The sequence below is a fragment of the Salvia hispanica genome, unplaced genomic scaffold (genome assembly GCF_023119035.1).
Source record: "Salvia hispanica cultivar TCC Black 2014 unplaced genomic scaffold, UniMelb_Shisp_WGS_1.0 HiC_scaffold_970, whole genome shotgun sequence".
Classification (NCBI taxonomy): domain Eukaryota; kingdom Viridiplantae; phylum Streptophyta; class Magnoliopsida; order Lamiales; family Lamiaceae; genus Salvia; species Salvia hispanica.
Window position 1 is genome coordinate 11377 of NW_025952766.1, and position 11370 is coordinate 22746.

General features: G+C 34.0%; 1 pseudogene; it reads right to left on the reverse strand.

Annotated features, from left to right (window-relative positions):
- Positions 1–248: 248 nt before the first annotated feature.
- Positions 249–6244, reverse strand: LOC125200442 (annotated as a pseudogene).
- Positions 6245–11370: the final 5126 nt, after the last annotated feature.

Sequence of the window (11370 nt, forward strand, 5' to 3'; positions counted from 1 at the left end):
ATTTTTGGTTTTTGAATGAAAAATATATTTAGATTTACACTAAACCAAAACAAAAAACTTTTTCAAATTTTGTAAGGAAAAAAAAGCATAATATAGAGGAATATTATTTTAAATTTGAGTTTAGCATAAATTATTAGAATAAAATCATGTTTGATGTGACATTTACATTAAAATGAGTTTGAGTTTAGTGTAAATGGTTGGAGATGCTTTTTTTTCAATTTTTTAAATTTATATATTAAATTCGAAAATGAAAAAACATTTTGGTTACCATGTTAAATAAATCTTACACTCACTTTAGATTATAAGAATACTACTACTAGCTACTACTTACTTTGTCCATAAACGTTACAGTATATACTTTCTGCAACAGCGATGCAGAAACGTTAGGGGCGCTCTGCTGGAACTGCAGGAAGGACTGATTGGAGAGTTTCAAGGGATCCAACGACCCCGCGTCCTGCATTGCGCCAGCTGCCATCACTTGGTAGATGTCGGGTTGTAAACAGAGCATCGAAGGATCTAGCCTCGGTTGCATCCAAGGGGATACACCCTGAAACTGAAGGCCTTGATCTCCGACACCCCCACGAAGCCACGCCATTGGAAATTTCATCCCCATATCACCATCTTTAAGACCTGAAGGATGAATCATGATAGGATCAGAATAATGTCCGGTTGAAGGTGAAGGAAGCCATATAATTTCAAGCTTTTCAATAAACCAGACCAGGAAATGATGGCAATCCAGATGGCCACGGTCGCTTCAATCTGAGAGAGAATGGAGATGGGTACATGGGAAAAGTCGTTAGAGGTTCAATCTCCCACAAGGACACTCTGGATTGCCTTTCTCCTACAGTCGACTCGTCCCATCCAACCTGAAAAATAAAATACAAGACACCTCAAATCCAAATTTTTTTTTTTTTTTCAAACTGATAATTAGATCAGAGTAGCTTAGACATGTTCATACCTTCACGGAGCGCCAATGCGAGCTCGGCCAACGAACCGGATCCAAATCACTGACTCCCGTAATTGTACCCATATACCTGACAACCCGAATTCTCGAAATATATATAAGCAGACAAATACAAAATAATAAAAGAAATCTGCATAATCTGAGAGAATGGGGGGAGGACAAAAAGACGTACCTGCGGACGCTTGATTCTTCAGTTTCGAAAAGCATCCTAAAGCGCATACCAACAGAAACTCTCGTATGATAAACTGCTTTGGCATATTTTGCGAGAGGTATCACAAACTTCGATGGACAAGCCCTGAAATTCGTAAACCCGGGAATTTGAAGATTAAATATTGCCTAATGAGGGGTAACCACTTGCACAAATTTACCTGGGATTATAGAAGATGGTGAACCGGCTATTTGTCGCCGCAGCATGGGCAGCAGCAGCAAGAAGCCCAATGTGCATACTATCACTCGAGAGCACTGACGAAGGCATGACTGTCTGAGATCGATTTGCACGCCGAATCCCCAAGAATAATTGGTTGTTTTCGTTCCTTAAAAGTGTCAAAAAGAGATGTGACCGCAGAAAATATAAAAAAGGCACATCTAGTCCGCAACGTATAAATTTTTTAAAATATGACCAAATGCTCGAATGACGAAGCATAAAGAACTAAAGCTGCATACCAAATGAAAATAACAGAATCTCCAGCAACAAGTCTCTTTGCACTCACGAACACACTCCAACCTGTTGTTAGGAGATGCCTCTTCGGCTGACCTGGATAAGACGAGATTGCAGCTTCATAAGTAGGTCGTAACAATAATTACCACAGGCCGAGTTAATAACATGAAAGAAGCCCACGTTGCCCTGATTTTGAATCATGATTTGGAAGAAAACACAATAGTCCCTTCGGACAAGATATTTTGTACAAATAATACTATGAGAGAACAAATGTCAAACTAGTTATTTATGTAATACGATAATCACCCCAAAATATATGCCTAAACTTCCACTCGTTGCCGTGAAGATCCTTCGCGATTCATTCTTGAGCCGGAGGGGTTTGAGAGTAGTCCTAAACACACATTAAATTCATGACTTCCAAAATACTAGTCAAACAAAGTACAGATAAACCTACAAGAGGAGGAAAAACTTTCTCAACTGCTCGACGAGGGACAGAAAATCCTCCATGAGTGCTGGTGTCACTAGCAGTCAACGTCTTACAGAAGTAATTCGTTGGCTGTTTGCTTGGAGTGCCAAGCTCTGACGGTAGTAGGCATATGTCCTTCTGCTCTTGCTAAAGAAATAGTAAACGAGTAATTAACAAATAACGAGATCAAGAACATGATACAAATAAGTAAAAAGTAAATTACAGGTAAGTGGCTGCAAAGTCATTTGAGCGTGGACTTCACCTGTTTCAGCTTCTGCCTGTAGTATTGAAATCAAAATTTTAAAATCTGAACTTCCAATAAGATTTAAGAACAATATAAAATCCTACAACAATAGTATAGTACACAACTTACATGCATGGTAACATTGTGAAGTTGGCATATTAGCTGCGGCTGCAAGCCAGGATAGCTAGGGATAGCACTGTCTACTACCTTGTTCGTAGAGGCGGAAACCTGGATAAATACTACCAAAATGTTACAGAGCATTTAACACAACCTCCGATAGCTTAGTGTTAGACACTTGGACCAACATCATCACGACTCCAATATATATCATGATACCGGATAGTAACTGTTCAAGAAAACGAATCTATAAAAGTTCTCTTTCAGGCGATCCCAAATTCCTAATTAATGTTTTTCAGTGTCGCGTTAGCTTCTCATTCATGATGACAAAGTAACAACCAACAAGATGCAAGCACACATCCACGGTCCACTAAAGCAAATATCAAGTAATTATAGAATCTCCCAGCATAAAGCTACCCCCCTAAGGTTACTACAGAGGCTGCAAGAACCTATCATCATAAAATTTACAGAGAGTTAACATTGCATAGATCTCGGGTTATGCAACTAACAAAAAAACGAGGCCATTGTTCACCACCACTTGGAAAAAGAAGGGGGGGAGGTGAAAAAAATACGCACTAATTCACTGCATAAGCATCTCAAAGTGATGGAGTTTGAAGTCCAATGCAGCCTAAAACCCTTGAATTCATCTTTTCACGTCTCTAAACCGACATTACGCATCACACTAACCCACATGAGCTATCAGCTTCTCTATACATAGAATTTACTTAACTTTCCAGACTACATTATTTACAAGCTGCAAGCATAGAAATATCATATAAATCGAAAAATAGCAATGCATTAATCCCGCTAATGACAATCAATACCCTGAAATATGATAAAATATCCACAGACAAATCAAGACCTGCTCGCTATGGCCTTGAGGGAAATAAACCACCCTGCTCCCGAGCTGGAGAAGCGAAACCAGTGGCCCGGCACACGTACCTCCAAAGGCAACACTAATAGGGTCATTATGGCCTCCACCAAAGCTTTCCAGTGCACTGGCGAAAGCTATGTCTCCATCATATCCCTCACCGAGTCCTTCACTACAAAAAGCAAAAGATGCTTCAAACTTTCGAGATAGACTCCACATTATCACATAGAAAAATATAAAAGAACAAGTAAGTGTAGTTTAATAGAAACCGAAGGAATAGTCCAATGGTGCAGCTCACTAGGACTTTGGAGCACCTTGCTCCAGATTGATAAGTTAGCTCATAATTTTCAAAAATAAGAATCACTACTATGTAAGAGAAACGACTCTCCTTCACTAAGAAAGATAGCAGTCAACGTAGCTTCAACTGATAACTTGTACTCCCTCCGTCCCACTAAATGTGAAGCATTAGCGTTATTTTGCGAGTTAAGGGGAGAGATTAAAAGTAAGAGTAGAGATGATGTTGTTTCCATTTTAGCAAATGTGTCACTTTTAGAGCGACAATCGAAAAGGTAAAATGTGACACTTTTAATGGGACAGAGGGACTACCAGCTAATAAAAAGTTTTTTTCTACATTTTGAAGATGAATTTAAGCAGAGCATACATTGTCTGTGGTTATTGTTGAATTATTACACCACTCAGTATCAGCACAAATTAGGCAACAGCTTATAACAGTTTTGGCTTGAGTTTTAGGCACCACTAAGCATTGATGCAGTGAAACCACATATATAAGAGAAGCAAGCATACTCATTTCTACGCAAGAATACTCATTTCTACTTAGTAATAAGAAAAATTGTAGATAGTCCATACTTAATTTGAGGTCAAAACCAAATAGTGCTAACATGAAGTACCATAAAAACCAAGAAATATCAGAGGGGATGAAAACATCATGACCACAGAAAATAAAGCATAACAATACTAGTCTCACGTGTATCTGCAACATCCTTTGCAAAACTTTAAACATCTTTCCCCCAAGGAGTCAGCACTTTCCTTCAAAGTCTGTATCTGTTTATAGAGAAAGCAGAGTGTTAGAACTACCATTGGGAAAAAATATCAACGAACATCAAGAAGCAAATGTAGAAGGAATGAAAACATATTTATACAAATAAGTATGTCATGTCTGACAAGTAAGTACAACTCATAATTTGCAACAGAACGAGCTCAAATTTACGATGTTTGAGAAAATTGAATGCAGACTACTGTCACTTTACGATGTCAGGTACTGAGGGGGGAAATTAAGCACAAAAAAAACCCAGCATTTTTCAATTTTGAGACACGAGCTAGGCCTAAACATTTTAACCAAAAGTTTTGTTAAATTCAGAGGAAAGATAATCTAACAAGGACAAACAACTAATATCACAGAGCTAAATGGTATAGTGATCTATTATCAGAAAAGCATGAAATCCAGGACAAACCAACCATGATTTTAGTAACAGACTCAGATTCTCCAATAAATTCAAATAAATGAGTGTAAGAAAAGAAAAGAACACAAACCTGCTTACGGAACATCGGAGAGTCATCAAGCTTAGCAAAATGCATGTTTGCAGAAACAATTCTTCTGCTCTGTTTTACCGTTTTTGGTTCTAGACAAAATTAAATTTCATCAAATTTCCATAGGGAGGTGACAACATGGATCTTTACCCCTGGATCTTTACCTCTCCTTAAGCTTAAGACTTCACTACAATAACCACTATCATCTCTGCGGATTTCAGAATCTAACTCTACCTCCAATCTCAGCTCTAAGAGAACACAAAAGGGAAAATAAAAATATGATTACAAAATTTACTTTTCCTTGAAAAACAAAATGTGTTTTCTTTTTCTTTCCCAATTTAACACTTTTCCATTAAAGACTAAAGTGTTCGGATTTGAGTCTCAAGAATTATATTAGGTACTTTTCCACAGAGCTTTCATATTAACACACATACAATAAAATCAAGGTATCCTCATTTCCACAACAAAGCCATCAATTAGGCAAAAATACAATTGAATCTAGTTAATACCCATCAATTAGGGTCTAAATCCACAAACGGCCATCAATTAGGCAAAAATCAAGAACATAGTTTTGGAATCAGTGTACATAGAAATCACTGTGTCGTGCAAAGAAATTTGCCGTTCAGTTAGGCAAATCTAGTGAAAAATGGAAGCATTTCCACTCGCAGCCTGTGATTTTAAAAAAGAAAAAAAAGGCTAATAAAAAAAGAATGCTTAATCAAATTATAAATTCAAGAAGGCGTAGTGATTTTAAAAGAAATTACCGTAAAACCTCCTCTATAGATCACGCATGTGGCAGTTTAGATGATGCTCTCTTGCTCGGACAAGAATAGCCTCATCATCGGTCAAAATGTTGACCTTCAAATTTGGGGCCTCCGCTATCAGAGCGTCCAAATCTTCATCATCATTGACCACGAGTGTCCTCCCTTGAAGTTGCTTAATGAAGGCCAGTCGCCTTTTTTGCAACGATTTCGGAGTTGCCGTTGAGAGCTTCAATTCGTCATCCAATATCTTTAGAGCTCCTGTCTCCTGAATGATTCGAGTCTTGGCTGCTGCGGTCAGCTCAAGGAGCTCTAGTCTTCTGGCAGTAATAACATTTAGATCCATGTGGTTTCGCGTCATTGCAGGGAGACCCATGGGATCTTCTTGATTCTCCATGGGGTTTAGAATTTACAGGCAAAGAAGTGGGATTCAAGAGGGCAGAGAGATGCGGGGAATTGAATTTTCGGTGAGAATTTTCGATGTATGAAAAGAATGAGATATGATGAGGAAAGAAGTGGGATGGGATTTCAGAGGGGAGAGAGATGCGGGGAATTGAATTTTCGGTTTATGAAGAGAATGAGATATGATGAGGAAAGAAGTGGGATAGGGAGAGTTTCGGTGAGAATTTTTTATTTTGGAAGAGAATATGCATCATATAACCTCACACGGCCAGATTTAATTCATACTACGATTGGAGGTAGCATTTTTATTTATAGTAAACAAAAACAAAATTTAATTATAGTAAACAAAAACAAAATTCATATATAGTAGTAGTCTGCATTCAATTTTCTCAAACATTGATAACGTATCCAATTATACAATCACGCACTACGGGGTGTAGAAAAAGACGAATTCGATATACTAATTCGGAGAAAATTAAAATCTTATTCTACTTATTAAATTTTAAATATTTAGATTAGTCTACTTAATTGATATACTAGCTTCTAACACATTGAAATTCAACGTGATCATTTGATGTTATAATTTATACTAACACATACCAAATTTATACTCATTGTTTGCCCATTAAACTATTATTCTCAGATGTTAACTATCTTGACATGCAAAAATTAATGTGAGTGAAGTAATTTAATTAGTTTAATGTGTGTAAAATAATTCAGTTTAATACTTCCTCCGTCCTAAGATAAGTGACTCATATTCTTTTTTGGGACGTCCCAAGATAAGTGACCCATTTTCTTTTTTGGTACTCTCTCTCTTACTTTTTCTCTCTACTTTATTAACTCTCTTACTTCATTCACTTTCCAGTTTCCACTTTACTAACAAAATCTCATTTCCTTAAATCTCATGCCGAAAAGTTTGTAATCACTTATCTTGGGACGGAGGGAGTATAAAATTTGTTTTTCGATAAGCATAAGTTACTTGGTCCATAAAAAGGTGGCGATAGAAGAGAGATAATTTAGGTAGCAAATAACTAGACAATAGTAAAACAATCTTACAAACCAATAACAACATGCTACTATAATAGCAATGAAACGACATCAAAATAGTCACCAAAAGCTACACAATATGACATCAATTATGGGGGAAGCCAAGTAAAAGATGAAGTAAAAACTAGCAACAAAACAATCCAATCAACAAGCTAATAACAAAGCAACCCAATCAATAAGTTTTACAAACACATTATCCACGTACCAAATATAATAAAAGCCGAGACTTTAGACTTCTTAATTGCAACATACCTAGATAGCATGAATGAAGTACTATAATTTATCAAAATAATTAATTATATTGGCTTAGTGACATCACTTGTCGGTTAACTATACTAGTAGTAGTTAACAATTTCATATTTTAACGATAAGCATGATTGTGACTTATGCTTAAAGTCTACTAAAATTCTAATATTTCTACAATTATGTGGATTCCAATCTAAGTGAGGTGGGCGGCTTCCACCCATTTTTAGGACATAGCAAGAATCTTGGAAGATTATTTTGTCTCCAATAAACATTTTAGACAATTTGACAAATTTCATGTCTTTCACTCTAAAATGGGCCTACAAAGCATGAAATAACATGCATTTCCATGTTTCATGCATCATTACTTTTGTTTCACCAAACTTCTTATCTAAGGTAATTAAAACTCCCCAGTTCCGCAATTAATTGCCACTTTCATTAATTAGTCAAACCAATTTAATCATTTATCGAGAATTTCTGTTTAATTTAGTGATTTTGATATTTGACAATAATTATTGAGATTTATATGAAAAATGAAATAGAAAATCAAAATTAATACCTACCGGCGACCATTTACGGCAAGTGCTAACAAATGGTGTGTAGCATATCACTTGTTCAAATTGAAAATGATATAAATAGTTGATTTCAAATTGAAAATGAGATAAATGGTTGATTTTAATTGAGTTGGGCATGAAATCATGCCCCGCCAATATAGAATATATTAAGTAAAGACAAAAAAGTTGTGATGCAGACTTAATTAGCTAAATTAAGGACAAAATGTCTAGAAAAGGGTGACTATTTCAGCACATTTTGCTACGATCGAGTATGATTCATAAATTGACTAATTTCCCGACAAAAATAAAATAAATAAAGTTCCAAATGTTAAGGATCAGATTGAGGGATGTTTCACTATTTGGCTTGATTAAGTGTATTTGTGATAAAGTTGTTGTCACACTCAAATTTCAGTCGCGTTAAATGAGTGTTATCAATAGATGGTCTCATTTGAATAGTATCTACCTATCCATACTATTATGATTTTATATATAAAAAAAAAGGTCGGCTTAGCCAGCGCAGTTAGCAACAGAGGGGCAGATCTTGCTGCAATGATTTTATAAAAAATTTAATGGCTTGATTCGTAATAGTTACAAAGTTACTGTTATATTTAAAGTTTGAGACTTAAATATTTGATTTGTCGACCAATTTCAAGGTTAAACACAAAGTATACGCATTTTTCGATTATTTTACAAGAATTTTCAATCATTTCAAATAAAATAAAAATTAGCATTAAGGGAGTCAACTACTTTTACCATATTTGCTTAATTCATATTAGAATTTTCTTCCGTCTTTGGTTTCGTTAATTATTACATACACTATATATTAATAGTCGATTTCATAAATAGCTGGCAACCTTTATATTTAATTTTTATTTTATTACATCATCAAAATTTGTGGAACAAATCGAACTACGAACAATAGTCAATTTATAGAAAATATGTGTATTTCCAACTTTTAGCTTTTCATTTGGTAGATATAAAAACACAGAAGGTGAAGTGTGAATTTGATAAATAGGTATCTTGTTCGTGTTTTGGTTGTATGTTCCATATTGCTTTTTTTTCTTTTGCCTTTTGGTTCTTCTTTATTTGTTAAGCCTTATACATTGGACCACTAGCGGATACACATAGGCATACGGGAGGGCTTAAGCCCTTCCCAATTTTTTTTTTTTTTTTTACTTTTCTAGTTGTATAATATTATAATTTTGTTAGTAATTTGTGTGAATTAATGTGCAAAAGCCCCTATCAAAATAAAAAATATAAGGAAGTTATTATCCCATACAAAATTTGAATATATAGCTCCTACCCTGACAAATTTCTGCGTCTGCCACTATAATTGGACATGCTTGTTCGCCTTTTTAATATATCACACAAATACTGGTTATTTTCTTGTAAAATGTAACTTATTTAAGTTTTTTGTTTTTTAGCTATTTTTTTCGTTATCAATTGTTAGTTAAAATCATAACTATTTAAATTTTAGTTTTTAGTAAATTTCACAACTGTTGTTCTTATCTAACCCACACGATGTGCATTTAAAATCTTATGATATTTATAAGGTGTAAAAATAATTTTAATCATCGAGTCAAATAATTATTTTGTCAAATTGCTAGGATGATGATATATTATTTTGATATGTTTTAGCTGGAAAACACTCCCGTATAATTACTATTCCTAGACCATGTTTGGTAGGGGTGATAACTCATCTAGGGATAGAAAATCATGAACAAAATCCCTAGATGAGTTATCACCCCTACCAAACATGCCATAGAGTAGTAACAAAAATTAAGGAAAACGGAACTTCAAATAAATCGTCTAGCAGTCTAGCACAAACTAAAATTTACCGGGAATATTATAAATAATTATTAGTTGATAATAAAAGAATAAATTAAAGAAATTTCAATTTGAAATTGAATTGTTGTGTTCATATATGATGTTATTTAATAAGCTAGTACTATGTATTTGTATTTTATTACAATATAGTTGTTCTTTTGAGAATTGAATATGTTTGATTGATAAATGAAAATAATTAAAGATTGTGATGGACTTTCATTGTATTTTGAAGCCACACAAACATACCAATTTTGACTTTACTAACTAAGGCGTGACACCAGCAACCGAATATTCCCCGACCCTACTATGTTAATCAAGATACATTTTTTTGCGTCACCTTTAATTCTTCCAATCTATGCTGATATAATTGCACCTTTTCAATTCTTTTATTGGTTAGATTTTTTGTCTTTCCTTTTTCTTATTGATGTAGATAATTTTTTATTTTATTTCCTCCATCAAAATAAGTATCTTTATTTATTTATGGTAAGTTTTTACTTACTCCCCATCAAATCAAATGTCGTCTTTTTGACTTGGTACAGATTTTAAGAAATGTAAATAAAAAATAATCTAAAAACTTAGTTTTATATTCCCTCCGTCCCAGATAATTCGTCTCAGTTCCTTTTTCACACTCATTTTGCAAAAATAATAATAAATAGTTAAAGTGGAGTGAAAGTAAAGTAAAAGAGAGAATAATGTAGAGAATAGTCTTACCTACATTATTGTTTCTCTTATTTACTTTCTCTCAACTTTACCTATTTATTATTATTTTTGCAAAATGAGTGTGAAAAATCAATTGGGACGAATTATATGGGACAGAGGGAGTAATAAAATGCAAATTTTTGGTGGAGGTGTTGTTGAACTCCACTCACCATATTTCAGCTTGAGCCTTTTATTTATCAAAAAATGATGGAGTAGAATGCAAGTGTAACGAGTTAGTGGAAAAAGATGTCTACTTACTAAAAATGGAAAAAAAGCAAAGTAGACTGTCTTTGTAGATGGACCGAAATAATAAATGTGGATAACATTTGATGGACTAAGGGAGTACTATTTAATAAGGTGAGTCACATTTTTTCATTAACAATACTTCATCCATTTTTTTTCTTTTTATCTATTTCTTACTTTACCAATTTTATATCAAAACGCACTCTTTATCCATTATTAAAACAATCTTTTGCTTAGGAAGGTAGAATTAGCTTTCTTAAGTTATAAGAAGCATATATAGATATGAAAACTTGACACTGTAGTAGCGGACTGAAGTTAACATGAGCCAAATTTTTGTCACGGGATGAACTTTTAGTTTATTTTACTTAAAAAAAAATAAATTTACACTATTGAGCAAAGGTTAAATATTAGGTATTTAATGCACCCGTCTATATACACCTTTATTAAGGTATATATTTGTGTGTCGTTAAGTTTACGTTGGTGGAGAACCACACACACATTATATATATGGAAATGCTTTTGGAACTCATTGCAATAAATTAAACAATGTTCACACATTTAATTATTCGAATATAACGCTTATAAGTAATGAGGTCAACCTCTTTTTTGTACTAGTCATGAAAGTGACATCTCTATAATTCCATATCGATTTTAATGACATCTTTTTCAATTGAATCAATTTGTAATCCGTTTAAATGAAAAATGTAAATAATATCACATTAATTG